The following is a 20,967-nucleotide window of genomic DNA, read 5'->3' on the forward strand; positions in this document are numbered from 1 at the left end:
GAAAAGAGCCATTGAACAGTGGTTCAAAAGCGCAATTTCACGCTCTTAATTGATAACTCATAGGATCGTGGTTTTTGAGGTACAGTATCTTCAGCAAAGTTGCTCAGAATGATAGACGCCATCTTTTGGTAAATTTTATTTATGTGATTAATCCCCCTAAAAGTGAGATAAAAATTTTATTTTAGCTCAGGACCAACATAGGGGCTATGTTACTTCGACAAAGTTGTGCAGAAAGTTATTTCAACATGTTTGCTGAAGGTACTATTCCCGTAACTTGAGTGTAATTCAAGATATAATGTATTTTCTGAAAAGGGTGTCCAAAAACCAGTTTTTGTAAGAAAACATATATATTTTCAATTTATATGAGTTTTTCATATTATACAAAGTTTTTCATCTTTAAAAACTACACAACTTTCTCGAACATACTATGCTGCTATCATCTCAGTTTAATGAAATAGGGCAATTTTTCATGTTTTTTGAATAAAATTCTAACTTGTCTGTTATCAAAAGGCGCAGGAAGGTGCAGATGAAACTACTTACATATTAAACTACTTCAAAAGAGCTTTCATACCGTGGTTGAATTACTCGTCGGCGATCGTCTGCAGGCGAGATATGTTCTTTTCAAATATCCTTGTCCTTGACATTTGCAATGATAAGGTTCATTGTATGTCAGATCAGATCTCAGTATACATTCGTTATAATGGTAACTCTCACAATAAATGATTTTTATGGACATCGAAGTCTAAAATAGAAAAGTTTAGTAATCATTATAGACGTTTTTCGAAAGTAACTGTCATACGTTTTTTAAAAGTGAGATAAGAAGCCACGACTTTGAAAAAAAAAAGCAATCATCATGTCGAATTACGTTATGTCATTTTTTGGTAAGTTTTTCTATAGAAAAGCTCAGCGGATCAGATAAACGCTTGCTATATTGTACTCTTCATAATGATTAAGAAGTACAGATTTCGAGAGTATTATACACGCAAGCAATACAGATTAGTTTCATCGGATCCTTTGGTGACAAATATTCGTGAATGGCCAAAACAGAAGATTCTGTCGGACGATGCTAAGAGTCTTTTAGCTGGTTAAGAACATTGTCAGCTATCATAAAATAAACACAAATAACTAAAAAATGAATTTTGATCATACTTTTCTCTACCAGAAGATGACATAACCTCGTTTGATTTGATGATTGCTTTTTTTAAAAGTCGTGACAAAACAGTTACTAAACTATTCAGTTTATAGACTTCAATGTGCACAAAAAAATAATATTTTGTGGCAAGTACCATAGTAATGAATGTATACTGAAATCTGATCTGACATACAATGAACCTTATCATTGCAAATGTCAAGGACAAGGATATTTGAAAAGAACATATCTCGCCTGCAGACGATCGCCTACGAGTAATTCAACCACGGTATGAAAGCTCTTTTGAAGTAGTTTAATATGTAAGTAGTTTCATCTGCACCTTCCTGCGCCTTTTGATAACAGACAAGTTAGAATTTTATTCAAAAAAACATGAAAAATTGCCCTATTTCATTAAACTGAAATTATAGCAGCATAGTATGTTCGAGAAAGTTGTGTAGTTTTTAAAGATGAAAAACTTTGTATAATATGAAAAACTCATATAAATTGAAAATATATATGTTTTCTTACAAAAACTGGTTTTTGGACACCCTTTTCAGAAAATACATTATATCTTGAATTACACTCAAGTTACGGGAATAGTACCTTCAGCAAACATGTTTGAAATAACTTTCTGCACAACTTTGTCGAAGTAACATAGCCCCTATGTTGGTCCTGAGCTAAAATAAAATTTTTATCTCACTTTTAGGGGGATTAATCATTCATTCTGAGCAACTTTGCTGAAGATACTGTACCTCAAAAACCACGATCCTATGAGTTATCAATTAAGAGCGTGAAATTACGCTTTTGAACCACTGTGCATTGTTGCAAAACGCAACGGTTTTCTTCGCTTTCGTTAAGCGAAAATTCAAAAGAGATATCAGTTTGTTAGGAACATTTTTCTAAATAAACTAATGTTTTATTTTCTTGAAGATTTGTAGCGGAGAAAACTGCTTTTACGTTTTTCAACAATACCATGGCTGTTTTTCTAAGATTGTAAGTACAACCTTAATATCTGAACGCAAATAAAAACTTATTAATCTCGAGACCATGTACACAAATCTTGTTTGTTACACATCACACATCCTTTCTGAGATGAAGAAGGATCATCAAACTGACTCTATCTATACCGGTTTATCAGCTGCTTTCGAGAAGATCAATCATGATATCGCTCTAGCGAAGCTCAACCGCATTGAATTACATGGTAGATTTTTAGACTGAATTAAGTAATATCTCGTTGACCGCAAAATGTCGGCAAAATTGGTGACATTATTTATAATTCGTTTACCATTACCTCTGGTGTGCCACAAGGTAGTCACGTTGGACCTCTCCTGTTCCTGCTTTACATCAACGAAGTTAATCTCTTCCTGAAGTGCTTGAAGCTCTCGTACGCAGACGACTTCAAAATGTTTTCTAATATTTATAGCCAAAACGATGCTAAATTTCTTCAACAACAACTTTATATTTTCGGAAATTGGTGTCAGGTAAACAGGGTGGTACTAAATGCTTCAAAGTGTTCTACCTATAATAACGTTCAGTCGCAATTCAGTGGCGATCATATATCATATATCGTTTCTAAGGCATCCAAACAACTCGGGTTTATCTTCGAAATGACGAAATCATTCCATTTTGACTTACTTCGGCTGCCTTGGAGAGACCCTTATAACCTGCCCAGATATGAACTTAGATGTAATATAAATGAATTTGAGTTTCTTAGTGATCGACGCAATGTTTCGAAACCAATGTTTGTTTCCGATTTGATTCGGGGAAACATCGACTGCTCCAGCCCTCTCGGACAACTCGATAAAAATGTCAGACGCAGAACTCTCCAGAATAACCCTTTACTTGTCCCCCAGTTTGCTAGAACGAATCATGCAAAAAACGTGTATCAAGTATGATCCGTATATTTAATCGTTGTTATACTTTATTTAATTTTAATCTGTCTCGTACTACTCTCAGGCGCTCATTAATTGCATTTTTTTAAATTCGACTTAAGAATGACATTATTTATACAGGGTGATTTTTTAAGAGCTTGAGAACTTTTTTAAACAATAAAACGCATAAAATTTGCAAAATCTCATCGGTTCTTTATTTTAAACGTTAGATTGGTACATGACATTTACTTTTTGAAGATAATTTCATTTAAATGTTGACCGCGGCTGCGTCTTAGGTGGTCCATTCGGAAAGTCCAATTTTGGGCAACTTTTTCGAGCATTTCGGCCGGAATAGCCCGAATTTCTTCGGAAATGTTGTCTTCCAAAACTGGAATAGTTACTGGCTTATTTCTGTAGACTTTAGACTTGACGTAGCCCCACAAAAAATAGTCTAAAGGCGTCAAATCGCATGATCTTGGTGGCCAACTTACCGGTCCATTTCTTGAGATGAATTGTTCTCCGAAGTTTTCCCTCAAAATGGCCACAGAATCGCGAGCTGTGTGGCATGTAGCGCCATCTTGTTGAAACCACATGTCAACCAAGTTCAGTTCTTCCATTTTTGGCAACAAAAAGTTTGTTAGCATCGAACGATAGCGATCGCCATTCACTGTAACGTTGCGTCCAACAGCATCTTTGAAAAAATACGGTCCAATGATTCCACCAGCGTACAAACCACACCAAACAGTGCATTTTTCGGGATGCATGGGCAGTTCTTGAACGGCTTCTGGTTGCTCTTCACTCCAAATGCGGCAATTTTGCTTATTTACGTAGCCATTCAACCAGAAATGAGCCTCATCGCTGAACAAAATTTGTCGATAAAAAAGCGGATTTTCCGAATGGACCACCTAAGACGCAGCCGCGGTCAACATTTAAATGAAATTATCTTCAAAAAGTAAATGTCATGTACCAATCTAACGTTTAAAATAAAGAACCGATGAGATTTTGCAAATTTTATGCGTTTTATTGTTTAAAAAAGTTCTCAAGCTCTTAAAAAATCACCCTGTAGTTCGTATATTTGTTCGTGTGACTGCTTGCAGTGCGAATAGTTCAGATTTTCACGACGCTCGAGGCAAATTTTTACGCATTGCTCCTCTTGATTCGACGCCATTTTTACAGCTGAAGAACAGTGGACATGATGGTAGACACATACACCTTTAAAATGAGGGAAGATCGAGATTTTTTAATACACGATGGAAAATATGCGTCAAGTTGAAGTTAAATAAGTTACGTATGATACATACGCACAATTTTTATTTTACTTTGAATATAATTTGTATTTTTATGCCACATAGGATTTTTTTAACTGTCGGTTGAAATTTTTCTCATCTACATTAAACCGAAATTGAAATAAGTATCCTATATTACTTTTTAGATCTTGAAAAATACGTGATAAAAACTTCGGATTCATTGCACTCCGTTTTCTCAGAACCAACTGAACCGGTTTTGACAAACTTAGATCCGAATAAAAGGTGGTTCCATTCAAGCTTCCTGAGTTTTATTTAAATCCGACTTCTAGTTTCAGAATTATAGGTTGATATGCGCAAAAAAATTCAAATGTTCAAAAAATCTCACTTCAGTTATATTGGGCCCAAATTTCCGGTTTCAGAAGCGATCCGGATCCAACTTCTGCTTCCAGAGTTACAAAGTAATGCATTTAATTGTCGTATTAAGGTTCTACTTACAATCTTAAGAGATCAGCCATAATCCACTAGCGCTAGATAAATTTTCGTGAAACATTTATCATTTTATTTAGAAAATTGAACTGAATAAACTGATATTTGGTTTTTGAATTTCAGCTCAACGACAGCGGAGATAACTGTTTCTGCGTTCTGTAACAATGGTTGTTATACTGGAAATGTAAATTGCCCCTTAAATGTATAGGTCGAGAAATAAGAAGACATATTTTTGACTAAATTTAAATTTTAATATACGTGTTTTCCTGACCACTATTGATTAACATGAACTTGTTTTCTTCCAGTGGTTAATGACAGTTAAAATCGGTTTAATTATAAAAATGTATAACTCATCACTTTGAATTAGAAGATAATGTTATATAATGTTTAGCAGTATATAGACAATATATACACCTTGATATTACGTTGCTAGAAACTATACACGGAACGACCGAAATTAGCTCTGCGCCTAATTCGTATTACTGTTATTGAATTAGTTGATTTTACCAACAAAATTTCCAAAATAACTATGAAATTAGTTAAAATTGAGAATTCACTTTGCTGAAAAAACTCTCATTTTTTAGAATGTGTTTAGTTGGCGAATATCCTGGACACAAATAAGAAATATTTCAATCCAACACGAAATCCTCATTGACAACTAATTTTGTTATTAAAATCAGAAAATTTGTTTCTACTTATCTATCACTATCATTGCTGAAGGACAGCACAAAGACAACAAAAATGAAATTGGTTTTATTAACAAGTTTATTAACCAAAAACTCATGAGAAGTGTCAAAGTAAAACAATCCACTAAAAAGCTAAAAAGGACAGTCTTATTGAAACTGCTTGCAAATTGTTTTGATGTTTTTCGCATGTGTTACGATATATTACGATATAATTTTCAAAAAGAAGTTTATGTTTCGTTCATGTCTTTTTCTCCAATACAACATCATATTTATACCTGCCAATATAGAAAAGACAACCGCGACTGAAAGTTTTTTCGGTAGTGTTGTGCCATCTAGTGGCTAGTAATCATTACGGTGTTAACGTTTTATCGGTGACAGAGCGCCATATAGCGGCAAATTGCAGAAGCCTATTCAACTATTTATGTTGGTTGAAAATAACGTTTTTTTCTCTAATTCAACTAAAAAATTAGTTGAATGGAAATAAAGTGTGCCTTAGATAAGAAATGACAGCACGTTTAATTGGTGAATTATTAAGGGAATGAGAATCAGAAAATCAACTAATTTTTTCGCCAAAATGCTGATTTCGGTCTTTCCGTGTACTACTGTGTCTGAAAAATACCCGGAATGTAGTTGTATGATGAAATTTGTCTTATAAATAATCTCATACCCTCCAGGGAAAATTCTCTCATGTCAACGTTTTTTTTTTCAGTCCTCAAAGCGTGTCAAACAGTCCTGCTGCGGTATGGCCGTCAGCACCTTCTTTGATTCCGGTTCTTATTTCTTCATTCGACTCAAAATGAGTTTGGAGAGCAATCAGAAGTCACACTGAGCCAAATCAGGCGATTACGGTGATTACGGTATATATATATATATATATATATATATATATATATATATATATATATATATATATATATATATATATATATATATATATATATATATATATATATATATATATATATATATATATTGATTTTTTTGCGAAAAACTCACGTAATATCAATACAGTGTGAGACGGCACATTATCGTAGTGCTGTCGTCTTGAGGCGTATAACTTACCGCATATGACACCTAACTCTTAAATAATATTCTTTCTTGACAGTTTGGACGAGCGGAAGGATTTTATAGTTCACAACACCACGATAATCGAAGATAACAGTCAACATGGAGATGGATGGTTTATCGGGACACAGTCGTCGTCTTCAACGCTCTGTCTGCCTTCTTTGGACATTTGTACTAATGAAATGTTATCATTTCTGACAGAGCTTGGTCCCCGTAAGGTTTCTACAGCATTCGAAATATTCCCGCAGCGGTGATTTCATTTAAAAAAAAACTTAATCGCACTGCTTTGCTGAACAATCTTCAAAATCAGACATCTTCAAAATCGTAAGATTCACTTATGGCGTCTCACAAATACATACGTGTCTCAAACACAAATGACTTTTTTGGCTTCAAATTTGTAAAAAAACACTGCTGACACCAGGCGCGAATACAGGGGGGTGTTTTAGGGGTTCAAACCCCCACCGAAACTCAAAAAAGTATGATATTATGTAAACTCTTTTTTTCAAATAAGTAAAAAATAAAATGAATAATTTTCAACAAACGACTCCACAATAAAAAAATTTCAAATAATTATATAAAAAGTTCCATTTGTATGGAAATTGATCAACATGTTCTGAAACACCCCCCGAAATTTTTTTCTGGGTACGCGCCTGGCTGACACCAAAAAAAGAACCGGTTGAAAATAATAACAAGCGCAGTTTCAATTTTATCGCTAAAGGTAACTGTGCGCAATCTAGTGAATATTTATTTCAAAATAGATTAAGCGACGTACATGGAATCGAAAGCTTGGACAAAAAAACACAACTTTGAAATAAGCTTAAAATTTAGTTCAGTGAATTAAAAATACGAATCGTACACACCGACCTAATTGAACCATTAATTTGGGATGAATGGAGAAACTGAAATAAAAGCGGGATCAATTACTCCGTCCAAGATACATAATTTCTCATAACTAAAATTTTAATACGAATATAAACAATTCTATACGTGCAAAAAGCATACATTTTTCAAAAAGCTCTACGAAAAAAAACTTTGTATTTGAAAATTTTCATTATTTTTTTCTTGTATATAAAATTTCAAGCTTTTGTACAAATGGAAGTGAAGCCATACAGTTTTATGTGATATAGTCAAAAATGGAATAGAATCATGAAATTGGTTGATAAAATATTCTGCATAGTAACACTTTTTTTTTGTTTGGTCCATACTTTCAGCATATAGTGTTTCCCCTTTTCCTAATTACAAATGAAAAAAAATGTCAATTATGTCTGCTCTCCTCGTCTCTTTTTGTGCTACCCATCCCACGTACACTTCAATACAATTTCCTTCTCATTTATTCAATGACTTGTCCATTTGATATTTTTCACATATCCGATCACTTTTTCTTCTTCTTCATACATCGAAAATATTTTCCACCAAAGTCTCATACGGTTCATACAGCGTTTCCAATTGCTTTTCCTCTTTGCCTATTTAGGCGCAAATAATCCACCCCAGGCCAAAATCTTCTAATAATGTATGAAAAGCCACCATCCGACTGGAGGCGACGTATAACCGCGACCGTATATAGAAGTATTGGCAAATGTCCTGGTCACAAGTGCTACAAATGAACCGACGGCGAATATACATGAGAACGTGCTTATACAAACACTGTCCATCAGGGCATAGCACCAACGGCAATCAGAACACCGTCGACAGTCCAATTGGTGGACTTTCCATATTTTCTATTTCCTAATTTCACAAAAAATAAATTGGAAGAAAATTATTAATATTTATTTATTGATGATACGATCAGAAATATTGATAAGTCTTGGGCGTACGAAGCTAGCAAAAGGGAAATGCTTGGGATTGACATCACCGTGACTTGCTTTACTCATATACATACATAAATGCGACGATGTATTTTATGTACTTCAGTGGATGACCAGAGAAAGATGAAGACATTGGAAATATGAACATTACTCAAGCAGACGATGCTGCAAGTGAAATCATCTCTGATAAGAATGTAGTGAAAGCGACAGCAATCAATGCGTCTTCCATTCTAGTCCGCCCATCAGTCCTTTTGGTGCTTAAGTCAAGAGGGTGAAAAATATACCTACTCCATAGAAGGAACAGTCACACAATGTTGCAAACAATTTGAAATGAAAAAAGAAGGTTTCGAGCTATACTAGAAGAAAGGTGTAAGGGCGCGTACATAAATTACGTTTTGGTTATTCAAGCTTTAGTTATACAGAAACAAAAAAGTGCTAAAGTAAATCAGTTGGCTCAAATACATATTAATGTAAAGTTTAAAATTTTTACATGATTTCGCAGATCCACACGGAAATGAAGCTGTTTTTCATCCACCTAGTGGTGTAACGATGCCTTTCTCATTAACATTGTGATATCATGATATGGTATATTTCGAAATTTTCGGGCTCACGATACTTTTGAAATTGTAAAACGAGGATAAACATAATGATTTTGTTTTGCCATCAAGTAACAAAAACAATCATTTATTCTTTTAAGTGTCGTCATTTACATGAAAGGTATTTTTAACACTCACGGGAGTAGGATCCTGTTAATATTCAAAGACGGCCCATGAGACCATTTATTTTAATCGAAGTAGATATGAGTTTTTCAACACCATTTAATTCTACTTTAGGTATTAAATAGTAGAATTCTTTTCCATTAATACGTTTATTTCATAGGTAATATACATAAGTTTTTCTTCGCCGTGGCATCCACAATACATAGTACTTTAAACCTAATACATTTCGAATATCATATTAGTATGTTGGTAATTATTAGTTTATCTAAACACTGTTTTTATCCAGCGATTTGCTATTATAAATTACATTAAATAAAATACATTTATTATGTACACGATCTTATAACTATTAAGGTTTTTTTTATATCAGTTCATCACTTTTATTCTGGCTATTGGTTGAACTCATGGAAGAGAAAGGGGTCTAACATAAAATAAAATTTAAATTGGAACTCCAATGGACTTAATGAAATGATAAAGAAGTTTCATGTATGTAAGGTCACGACGAGCAATAATGTCGCGAACTGGGTCATTGGATAGTCTACCTTGAGTACACAAGGAATTTATTAGTTGAGATCTGACATCACGATACTCCACGCATGTCCAAACGACATGCTGGCAAGTGTTCTTTGGCGAGACGCGCTATAGAATTCGTTAAAAGCAATCGGTCTCTCATAAATTTCACCCTCAATAGCACCACGTTTGGCTAAAATATCGGTTCTTTCATTGCCTGGAATGGACCAATGAGCCGGGACCCAAACTATTGAGATTTTATAATTATTATTCAAAATGTCGTTCAGACACTGTTTTATTTTGCCCAAGAATAACGGTTCATTTTTAACAGCAGCGTTTGCGCGGATGGCTTCAATTGCAATCAGACTATCTATGAAGAGAAAATAATGGTTTGGAGATAATGTGACGATTACACTATAATGAACTGCTGTTAACTCTGCTATATAAACAGATGCAGGTTCTTGAAGCCTAAATGAAGGCGAGACATTATTGTTAAATATACCAAACTCAGTAGCCCCTTCAATTCGTGATCCGTCCGTGTAAAATATTTTCTCAGAGTTAATATGCCTTGTAAATATTTTTTTGGGTTTCCATCGAGCGTAGGTGTTCCGGAATTCCACGCACTTCGCGCTGCATGGATGTGTCGAAAAATAAAGTTGTGTCAGGGACATTTAGGAGGCTGTCACGGATAGGAATATATTATGAAGGGTCGATTTCCTGTGACATATGGTTAAAATATACTGCCATGAATCTTGTTTGAGATTGAAGCTCAACTAGCCTTTCGTAGTTATTAATATCCAGGGAACTCAGTTCCTCACATCTTACAGGGTCCGGCACTCGAAGTGTAACCAACTTCAGACCGCTCGCGCAGCTGACGCACGGGCATCAGCTCTCTAGAAATTTGCTAAATGACAGTTCGGAGTTGTATTGTTTACAAGCGCAAGAAAGCATTTTGCCAAAAGTGAACACGTAAAAAAAATCAGTGATGGAGAGAGCGAAGGGGTTGCTTCGTTTGGCCGAAAACGGTCAATTTCCGAACATTGTATTTTCTGACGAGAAATTTTTTCCAATTGAGCAATTCGTAAACTCTCAAAACGATAGGGTTTACTTGACCGACCGTTCATACGAGAATTTGAGTCATCGAATGGCCACCAGGAGGCAGCACCCGCAACAGTTAATGGTTTGGGCCGCTGTATCCGCAGATGGGCGTTCTCCAATCGTTTTCATCGAGCCTGGCGTCAAGGTTAATGCGACATATTATCGGGAAAGTATTCTGGAGGTTGTTTTGAAGCCGTGGGCAGACAAACATTTTGGTGGCAGACCATGGACGTTTCAGCAGGACTCGGCACCGTCTCACAAAGCTCGAGTGAACCAAGAATGGCTGAAAAACAACGTTCCGAACTTCATCACGTCCACACAATGGCTCTCGAATTCACCAGATGCGAATCCAATGGATTATTCTCTTTGGGCCATTTTGGAGAGCAAAGTCCGAACTAAAAGATACACCAGTCTCGAGGCGCTGAAAAAAGTTATTGTCCGCGAGTGGGCCAAAATACCTGCAAGTCACATTCGGCAGCTTGCGATTCGTTTTTTGACCGTCTCAAGGCCATAGTCAAGGCAAAAGGTGGTCATATCGAGCAAAAGTGAATTGATTCTGAATTTTGTATTATTTTTACACATTTTGTACTTTGAATTAAGTAAAAGTAATTTTCCAAACTGAATTTATGGCCTTTTTAATTGGTTACACTTCGAGTGCCGGACCCTGTATTAGCAATCGTGATGAAAGCTCCCATGTGTCGAATGCATGCAGCCTAAAGCAATTCGCAAACAACGATACTGAATTCGCTCCAGTTTAATAATATGAGTATTTGCAGCGGAACGAAAGCAAACGCATCCATATTCCATCACTGAAAGTATCGTTGCCTGATACAATTTTATTAGATCTTCCGGATGAGCACCCCACCAAAGTCCTGTTATTGTTCGAAGAAAATTTACTCTTTGTTGGCATTTTATTATCAGATTGTCCTCCCCACGTGCATTTGGAATCAAACCACACCCCGAGGTATTTGAAAGTCAAAACCTATTGGTTCATATGAAGCTGAAGCTGCGCGGGATCATGCTTTCTTGAAAAGACGACCAGCTCTGTTGTCTCCGCAGAGAATTCGATACCCAAATGAACAGCCCAATCGGACAAGTTATCTAAGGTATCTTGCAATGGTTTTTGCAGATCAATAGCTTTGAATCCAGTAACGGAAACCACATCATCATCTGCCAATTGTCCTAGTGTTTATGGGGTTCACGTAAACATTATAAAGAAGCGGACTGAGGCATTAGCCTTGCGGTAGACCCATGTAGCTAATTCTGAATGTTGCCAAATTGCCGTGTGAAAAATGCATGCGTTTTTCTGACAAAAGGTTGTGCAAATAATTATTTATAACCGCTGGGAGTCCAAGTTGGTGGAGCTTGTCTGAAAGAACATCAATGGAAACTGAATCGAATGCTCTTTTAATGTATAAAAATACAGCTGCCATTTGTTGTTTTTGAGCGAAGGCAATTTGGATATCAGACGAAAGTAATGCAAGGAAATCATTCGTCCCTTTATTTCTACGGAAGCCAAACTGAGTATCTGATAACAAACCGTTCGTCTCGACTCAAGTGTCGAGACGTCGAAGAATAATTTTTTCGAACAATTTTTTTACGCAGGACAACATTGCAATGGGTCTATATGAGTTGTGATTGGAAGTTGGTTTCCCCGGCAACTTTCACTTGCCTCCAGTCAGGTGGGACAATATTTTGCTCAAGAAACCTGTTGAACAATTCCAACAAACGTCTTTTTGCAAGGTCGGGCAGAATGTTCACCAAGTTGAATTTAATTCTGTCCAACCCAGGAGCGTTATTGTTACAAGACATGAGTGCTATGGAAAATTCCATCATTGAAAAGGGGCTATCAATGGAACCATTATTTGGAGAAGACTCCCTAATAATGCTATGCGTAGAAACAGAATCAGGATAAACTTTCCTCGCAAAATCAAATATCCATCGGTTCGAGTATTCCTCGCTCTGATTTCCTACGTCATGATTCCTCATTCGTCTGGCCGTATTCCAAAGAGTGCTCATTGAGGTTTCTCTTTACAAACCTTCGACAAAATGTCTCCAATAGCTACATTTCTTGTACATGGTTTCTAAAATCAAGAATTTTTCAAAATTCTGAGGAGTTCCTCTTCCTCGTTTAAAAACTACAAGGATCAGCCCCATGGGGTTGTTCGGGCCATTAATGTGGAACAAGGCAACCAAAATATCTAATGATCGACATTTTCAATTAATCGTCACACTTTTGAATCTGCAAATGCACGAGAGTCTGCTTAGGGGCTGTCCATAAAAGACGTCACGCCGCAAGGGGGAGGGGGGTGTTTCATAAAACGTGACCTTTTGTGACAGGGGGGAGGGGGGGGGGAGGTTTTTGGAATGTGACGTCCAATATTTTCAATGAGCGCATTTTCGAAATACCTAATTATATTACTGCTTTGCCCTATTTCCTGAAAAAATCTCCACAATAAACGTTTGCATTCTATAGGAAAACGTGTATTTGTTGATGTAAAAGCTTCTTCTTGTAAATTTGGAAATGAGTGATGCAGGAAATCATTTCTGTTGTGATCAGCAAAAGTGCACGATTATCTGATTCTGATGCAGTTTATTCAATTGTGCTCCATTTTAAAAAGGGCGGGAGATCAACGATTTCAGACGTAGATCATGTCATGTCTTATCTTGATCATATGTGATTTTCCTCCACCAACATCAAAGCTTATCAAATCATCCAATGATTGAACTTACATAAATCAAGAATCATTTTAGCTCAAAATCACTACCCATTGTGTGAAGGAAGATCAGTACCGATATTGATCGATATGATTTGAAATTCACTGATCAACTGATCTTAAAAAGATTCTTCGGCAGTGATCTCGTTTTGATGAAGTCTTTATTTTCTTTATTTTCTCTGCCCTGTATGCTACACTAAGGAAATATTATTCTTTATCTAAAACAATAATATATCTTTATCGATTTTTCCCTCATATTTGTATGGTTTGTCATACATATTGAGAATGTATTGAGATGAATTTTATTTATTTTGAATTCGTGACATGTGACATAGGGTGGTGAGGGGTCTTTGCTTCTGTGACAAAGGGGGATGGGGAGTAAAAAATCGTCAAAAAAAGTGTGACGTCTTTTATGGACAGCCCCTTAGTCTTTATTATGAACCAACACCGAACACGCGAACCCAGAATATAGACTATATTTGTCATGATTTGTATTTGTGTTTTAGCCGACGAAATTACATCAATAGCCCAAATGTAGGCAATTATATGTTTGAACATGCTTGCGATACAGATATCGATATTTAAGCTTCTTTTCGCCAAGCCTGTGTTCAAGTTTTGTGTGCAAGTATTTATTTTTATAGCGTTTCTCTACCATTACTACCATTCTGTGATTTCGGTTGAAGCGATAAACTTTTTCTCATTATCAATCGAGTTCATCTCATATGAATAAGAAATTAATCTTATGCACTAAAAATTTACCCCGGGGGAAGTTGTCAATTTCTCAGGCGAAACGACATAACATGGGATTTCATCCAATCTTGCATGACACAAGATCAGAGCATAGCAATTAAAGCTTCAAATCGTTTTATGGCACTTTTTGTCTTGCTGTCTAGCAACAACCTACCTCTAGCAAGCTACGTGTAGGACTGAAACGTTAGCTATAATTTTGCTTATATTCATAGATTCGCGTGCTTCCAGCAGCAGCGCTTTAGCATCGATTGACCAATCAGAGCAATGTTTTCCCTTTGATATATCGCTTACTCCTTCAAAACTGTCGACTATGGCAGGGAAATCCAGTATGCCGGAGATTTTTTGCAGACAAAATAGGACACTGCTAGCTATTAATCAACATTTCAATGATACACAATTAAAAATACATGCCTATGAACATTCAAATCAATACGTAGAAATATTACCAATCAGATGGTAACATAATATTAATAATTTATATAAAATTGACTGAGCTGTAATTGTTCAAAACCTGACCACATTTCTGCGTGTATTTTTCCTGAGTTTCTAGTTTGCACGCCTATATAGAAAACAAAAATGTGTTCCACATTAAAAAACATCATGAAAGCATTTTGTTTCGCGTGTTTAGCATCTGAGCACTCTTTGTACCACCAAAGGTTTGGAGGGCTTCTGTTAGACGATGGACCAAGAAATCGTTTGGTTTGATATTGTTCTGCGGCCTCCAGAATCGAACAAACGATGAAGTCATATTCTTCAAGTGGGGGGAGCTCTTCTATTGAGTTCACGGTACTTGAGATACTACTTTGGTATTTAATCCTGTCAACATTTTTTGTCAAATCATATGGAATAATAACTGAATTAGCAATGCCTTTGTTACTGCTAATTGAGATGATGATTGGTAAATGATCACTACCGTGTAAATCAGGAAATACTTTCCAGGTGCAATCTAGTCGTATTGAAGTCGAGCAAAGAGATAAATCTAATGCAGGAGGTCTTGGGATTCGTGTCATGCTACCCATATTTAATACCGTCATGCTAAAATTGTCGCAAATATTATATATTAGAGATGATCTGCTATCATTGTAAACGAAACCCCACATCATTCCGTGCGAATTGAAATCTCTCAGAATCAAACGTGGAGCAGGGAGAGGTACGACCATTTCATTAAGCTGTCGTTGTTCAACTTAAGCTCTGGGAGGAATATATACCGAAGCAATGCAAAAGTCCTTTCCTTTAATGTTTATTTGACAAGCAACAACTTCTGTACTAGAAGTCGAAGGAATGTTTAATCGATAAAAGGAATAGCATTTTTTAATTCCCAAAAGCATTCCACCATATGGGGAGTCTCTATTGACATGTATAATGTTAAATTCATTAAAATTTCAGGCTATGTTTGATGTATGCCATGTTTCGCACTAATTAAATACATCACATTTTTGACTATGCAACAAAACTTTAAATAAATCAAGTTTTGGCATGATGCTTCGACAATTCCACTGCAGGACAGTAATTGAATCATTTGCGGCGGATGATAAATTATCCATCAAATGATACAAAGCCTGAGAGAACTGGCCATTGTGCTAATAACTGTTTCAAAAAAGTTCTAGCTATTGGAAGGAATGCCGTTATGATGGTCTTTAGGGTTCAGAAATATTGAATGCTGCGAAAATCTATTCTACAATTTCTGAAAACTTCGGTAATCCTGTTGGTGAATGTGAAACGGAGCCCACTGGATTATTGTCTTTTCTTGTGCTAGTTCATGGATTGGTTTTTGAATTTGACAAACCAGGAGGCACAGTTCTTGGTTTTGAAATTTAGCTTTTTAGATTTAACACGGGGATCTTTTTTTGAAGGTGTAATTTTAGATGCCTTTTTTGGTAATTTGTAGTTTGGTAATCTCCTCTTAACAGATCCTTGAGAAGTGACAAATGAGGTATCTTCACTATTTCCGTCAGAGTCACTATTTCCGTCAGAGTGACTATTTTCGTCAGAGTCAGGCTCGGCAACATTTGAAAAACAGTTTTCGGTTTCCAAAGGTGGGACATCAATGACCATTTTAAGCATTTCTGCATATGTGCACTCAGACCGTGCTTTTAAAGAAAGCTTAATTTTGTCTTTACGCAATTTAAATGCAGCGCATACTGAGTGATCATGAGGACTCTCCCCACAATAAATCCATTTTTCAATATCTTTATCGTTTATCCTTATGTGGCCCTTGACATTTTATACATTTAGACTTATTACTGCAATAAGTAGCTGTACACACTTAAATTTTTTAGCTGAGTCTCGGCAAAAAAATGCCGAGATTCGCACAGCCGAGTAATCAGCAATCATCTCGGCAAAAATAAAATTACTGAGCGTCTCGGCACCCTAAAATTTGGCAAACGTCAAATATTGCCGAAATCGTCAGCATAAGATTTACTGTTTGCTCAGTGAAACGTTCACTGAATATTCGGCAATCCAATAAAACGAAAAAATTAAAAAATAAAATTACCGAATCATCAGTAATTAAAAATCTAGTCAATTAAATTTGTTTGTAATTTCTCAACTTTATAAACACGCCATTCAGGATCAAAAATTTATTTTATTAACACTTGAAGGAGGCTTACAAATTTGTTGCCAGTAGTGCTTAAAGCCTCTACCTGAAAACATGTAGCATAACAAAAAGCGGCGTTTCCAGATGCGACCACCTTGAGTCGAGCTGGAAATATGAAAATAAAAATATATATTGATTTTTGGCTTACAAAAATGTTCAATATTTAATGATGCATATACGGTATTGTTTAAAAAATAAACTTACTTTGATCTATTGAATTATTCCATGCATTGGGTTATTTTTTCGCTTATCCCCCAAAGTTTTGTCTCGAGGACGCTTTGAGCCCCGTGTTGGGTGTTTTTGCCTTATAATCGCGAGTGCTCTGATAAAGTCGCTTTTTATAAAGCGAAACATGTCACAATATTTATTCAATATTTTTACTTGCAAGTGGTTCCACGCTTCTTCGAAGATTATTTATGTTTTCACTCGAGAATTTCATTAGAAAATAATCGCACAATGCGAAGCAAAAATGTAACGCGGCAATAAATGACAACTGTCGTGCTTAATCTCGGCAACAGCTAGCGCATATTCCGAAATCTCTGTTGTTTACTGTTGTTGTTTACTGATAAATTCAGCAAGCAATTATGCCAAATTTCGGCAAAGTGAAGCATTTTACAGAAATATCAGTGAATGCATTTAACGAAGTTCAGAAACATGCGTATTGATTACTGAGCAATCAGCAAATTTACGTGTTGCTGATCAGTTTCGGCATTTTATTATGCCGAGCTCAAGAAATGGTTTTAAGTGTGTATGTTCGAATTTTTTACAGTTCGTGCAATTCATAACATGCGGTACTGAGGGACGATAAGACTTATTTCCATCGACAATAGATGCTGAGTACAATTGCTTGCATTCGAGTATCTTAACTTTTTCAAGCATGGAGTTTTGAAACGACCAACTCCATTTTTAAGTAAATCATCGGTTGTCAGACTTACTTCATTGACAACACCGTCAATTTCCACCTCTATATTCAACAGCAAATAATTTACAAGTTACAATTTCGTTCGCCTGTTAACAACAACTCGAATTTTATCACTTTTACATTTAGAGATTTCTACAACTTTTGGAAAATGTGATGCCAATTCCATTGTAATTTGCATCAAATTTAATACCTTTTCTTTTTTTTTTCGAAAATAGACTATCCATGGCCCAATGGTACCCTCTGGATAATATTTAGCCCTTGGAGTATTTAAGATCGTACTAGTATACGGAATCGGATTCGGATGATCTTCCATGAGACTTCTTTTGTACCGTTGAAACAACCTTTTTCACGTCACTGTTTGGTTATCCATTAGTCTCTCGTTCAATTCATGCGGCGCCCGCTTCTTAATCTTGCCATAGCGTTTGGAGCAATTGTTTGCTGTTAGACTCCCATTGTCTCTATAAGCTGTCGTTGCGTCGTCTTCATCTTATAATGTTTGCAATTATTATAATAATCATAATAATAATTATAGTAATAATAATTATGATTATTATTGGAATTATTATTATTATTATTATTATTATTATTATTATTATTATTATTATTATTTTTATTATTATTATTATTATTATTATTATTATTATTATTATTATTATTATTATTATTATTATTATTATTATTATTTTTATGTTACTTCAGTTAGGCTTGGTTTTAATCTTGATCTCATTCGCCGATGTTATTATCGCAGTGTTAGAGCAAGTTCGCCATATACTTCCACAAACGTACGAACGCTGTTTTGCTTAAATGAACATAAAAAGCATATGCATTGTGCATATACTAAAAATTTAGTTCGCACGGTGTCATCCTTGTTGCGCTACAAAAACTGATTGAAAGAAACGTTTTAGAAAACGTCAACAACACAGCTACATGTGCTGCTCAGCCATAGCCGAAGCTGATAAAAATCAGTACTATAGAGGTAGAATCGGTCGGCTCGGCCTAATGTGGGGCAACCTGTAGTTTGGAAACCCGGCTAAGTATTTTAGAATATAAAAACCAGATATAAACGTTCAATGCAAAAAACCGGACTTGAAATTTGCAATGCAAAAATCGTTTGAAACATTTTTTACTGACATAACCGGATCAAAGCACTTCAAATGCAAAAACGGGATGAAAACTTAACCGATTCTTCTGGAACAAATGCTTTAATCAGATATATTCATTTAAAGTTGTTGGCAAAACTGTCGCATATCTTCATGAGAATCAGTTACAATATTACAAACACAACACTATTTCTTGGATGAAGTGAAAGTGGTAGATCAGTCACCAATGCAATGAGCTCATGTTAAAAATCCTCGCAGATTAAAAACTAGTGTGGGAGGTCTGTACTATAAAAACACATACACACTTACAAAAAAATCGTGTGAATTTACGCCTTTATAGATGCACATAAAAAGAGTGTGGTAATTCACTTGAATTTACTATTTAAAGCTTAAAGATAAGTCTTATTATTAACTTCACAATGACCTTAGCTAAAGTTTACATCGAAACAGACACACAAATTATTTTCACATTTCAATAGATGTAATATTGTGTCATCGCCGGAGAAATTACGGCATGCTTGCATTTATGTCAATGTTTTCAAAACTATAAATGGTTTGCTTCAAACAATATTATTTCATATGCGACAGATAACCAAAAATTCAACAAAGTAGAAGCAATTTTGTATAGTTCAAAAATTCGCCCTCTCATAATCTATATACTGATTTATATTTCAATATATATATGTACATATATGTGTTAAATTCAAATTACATTAACCAATGAACCAAACTCTCTCCCTTATGACATGTACTCGTGTATTAACCGTATGATAACATATTTCTTAAATCGCTAGTTTTAATTCATTGAAAGTCCCATCCAGCATCGAAAATTCTTCATTTTGCTGTAAAATTGTTCCACGTTCACCAAAGAACGATATCAACAAAGCGCATGCAAAATGAAATAGTACAAAACGCTTATCCAAAAGGACCCTTTCTCTCCCTCCGTTCAACGGGCAATCAAATGAGTTCAGTTCGGTTAGAGGGGAAGTTTTTGAAAAAATAAATACTATTTCGAACTGTGGGTGTCTCTATACCGAATCGAAGGGTAATTGACCTCTCGCGCTTTTTAATTTCTCTTTCGCTTTCCATAACGGTTTTCAGTAAACTTGAACGTAATCTAACTCGCCCGTTCAGCGTACTTAGTGATTTTCAGGATTGTTTTTTGTTTGGTAATGGTTAGACTGTTAATTTAGAAAAATGTTCATGGTACTTACTTGAGCTACAGTTGTTCTCCGCAAAATGACATTTGTTTGATGTATTATAATAACAACCCCAGTCCTCTGGGGTGCTTGTGTGGAGTGTTACCGTTTTACATAAGGCTGATTTCGCTTTGTTTGATTACCGAAGTTACGGGCATATCTGCTATTTTCGCACTAAACTACACAACGTGTTCCTATGGAATGAAGTATTGATTGTCTTTTAAGAGGTTTAATTTTCGAAAACAAATAGTTTTAATCAACAGAACCAAAATATTGGCAGCAAAGTTCACAGACAATCAACATAGAAATTATAAAAGTTCAAAGACTACGCACTTTTTCCCACAACCATTTCGCCAAAAGATAAATCGGTTTTTTTCATATTTGACATAATCAGTCAGGAGAAATTTTACTGTCTATCGCAATTCGGCAAAAGTAATTTCGGCTTGATCATTATTCACTGATGCGCTGTTGAGTTATGTTTAACAAATCGACAATAAGATGCAATTTTGCCGAAAATTCAGAAGATCCCTTAAACGATATTTGGAAACACAATATAATAATTTGAAAACCTTCGTGTTGTCGATCTGTTTCGGTATTTTATTATGCCGAACTCGAGAATCGGGTCTAAGGGGTTACATACCTTCTGGCGCGCGAAAACAAGCACATTTCTTTCGATTAATCTAGAAAATGTAAACTTTTTTTTGGTACATCCTTCGTCATGTGTGGGGAAAAAATATAGTAAAATGTGGAAACTTGTGGATTTTTTGACTTAACCCAAAATTACGATGTTAAAACGATGTTTTGTTAGAATTCTTTTGCAGTGACAACGATTTCACAAAAACTATTTTGTTATTTGGTTTATCGTAGTATGTGGAAAATAGTAGGCTGTGCTAATGCTATTTTCCAAAATCATTTTTTGGTGATTAGGGGAAACTGGGGCTAAACGTGACATTTTTAGGAAATCGAAAAAAGCATCCATTACTACTAGGTTTTTACCCAAGTTATCCATACCGTTGTGTAGCTTCGCCTTCAGCTACAATTCCCAATTTTTGGTTTGGAAAAATATT

The 20,967-nt window shown here is 35.5% G+C and overlaps 1 protein-coding gene across 1 annotated transcript in view; it reads right to left on the reverse strand.

Moving 5' to 3' along the window:
• Positions 1-20,233, reverse strand: part of LOC131428590 (uncharacterized) — a 93,547-nt gene extending 73,314 nt beyond the window's left edge. The window contains exon 1 of the mRNA XM_058592636.1: positions 19,916-20,233. The gene's annotated coding sequence lies outside the window, so the exon portion shown is untranslated. The remainder of the gene's footprint in view (positions 1-19,915) is intronic.
• Between the last annotated feature and the right edge of the window lie 734 nt (positions 20,234-20,967).

The sequence above is a fragment of the Malaya genurostris genome, chromosome 2, assembly GCF_030247185.1.
Source record: "Malaya genurostris strain Urasoe2022 chromosome 2, Malgen_1.1, whole genome shotgun sequence".
In the NCBI taxonomy this organism is placed as follows: domain Eukaryota; kingdom Metazoa; phylum Arthropoda; class Insecta; order Diptera; family Culicidae; genus Malaya; species Malaya genurostris.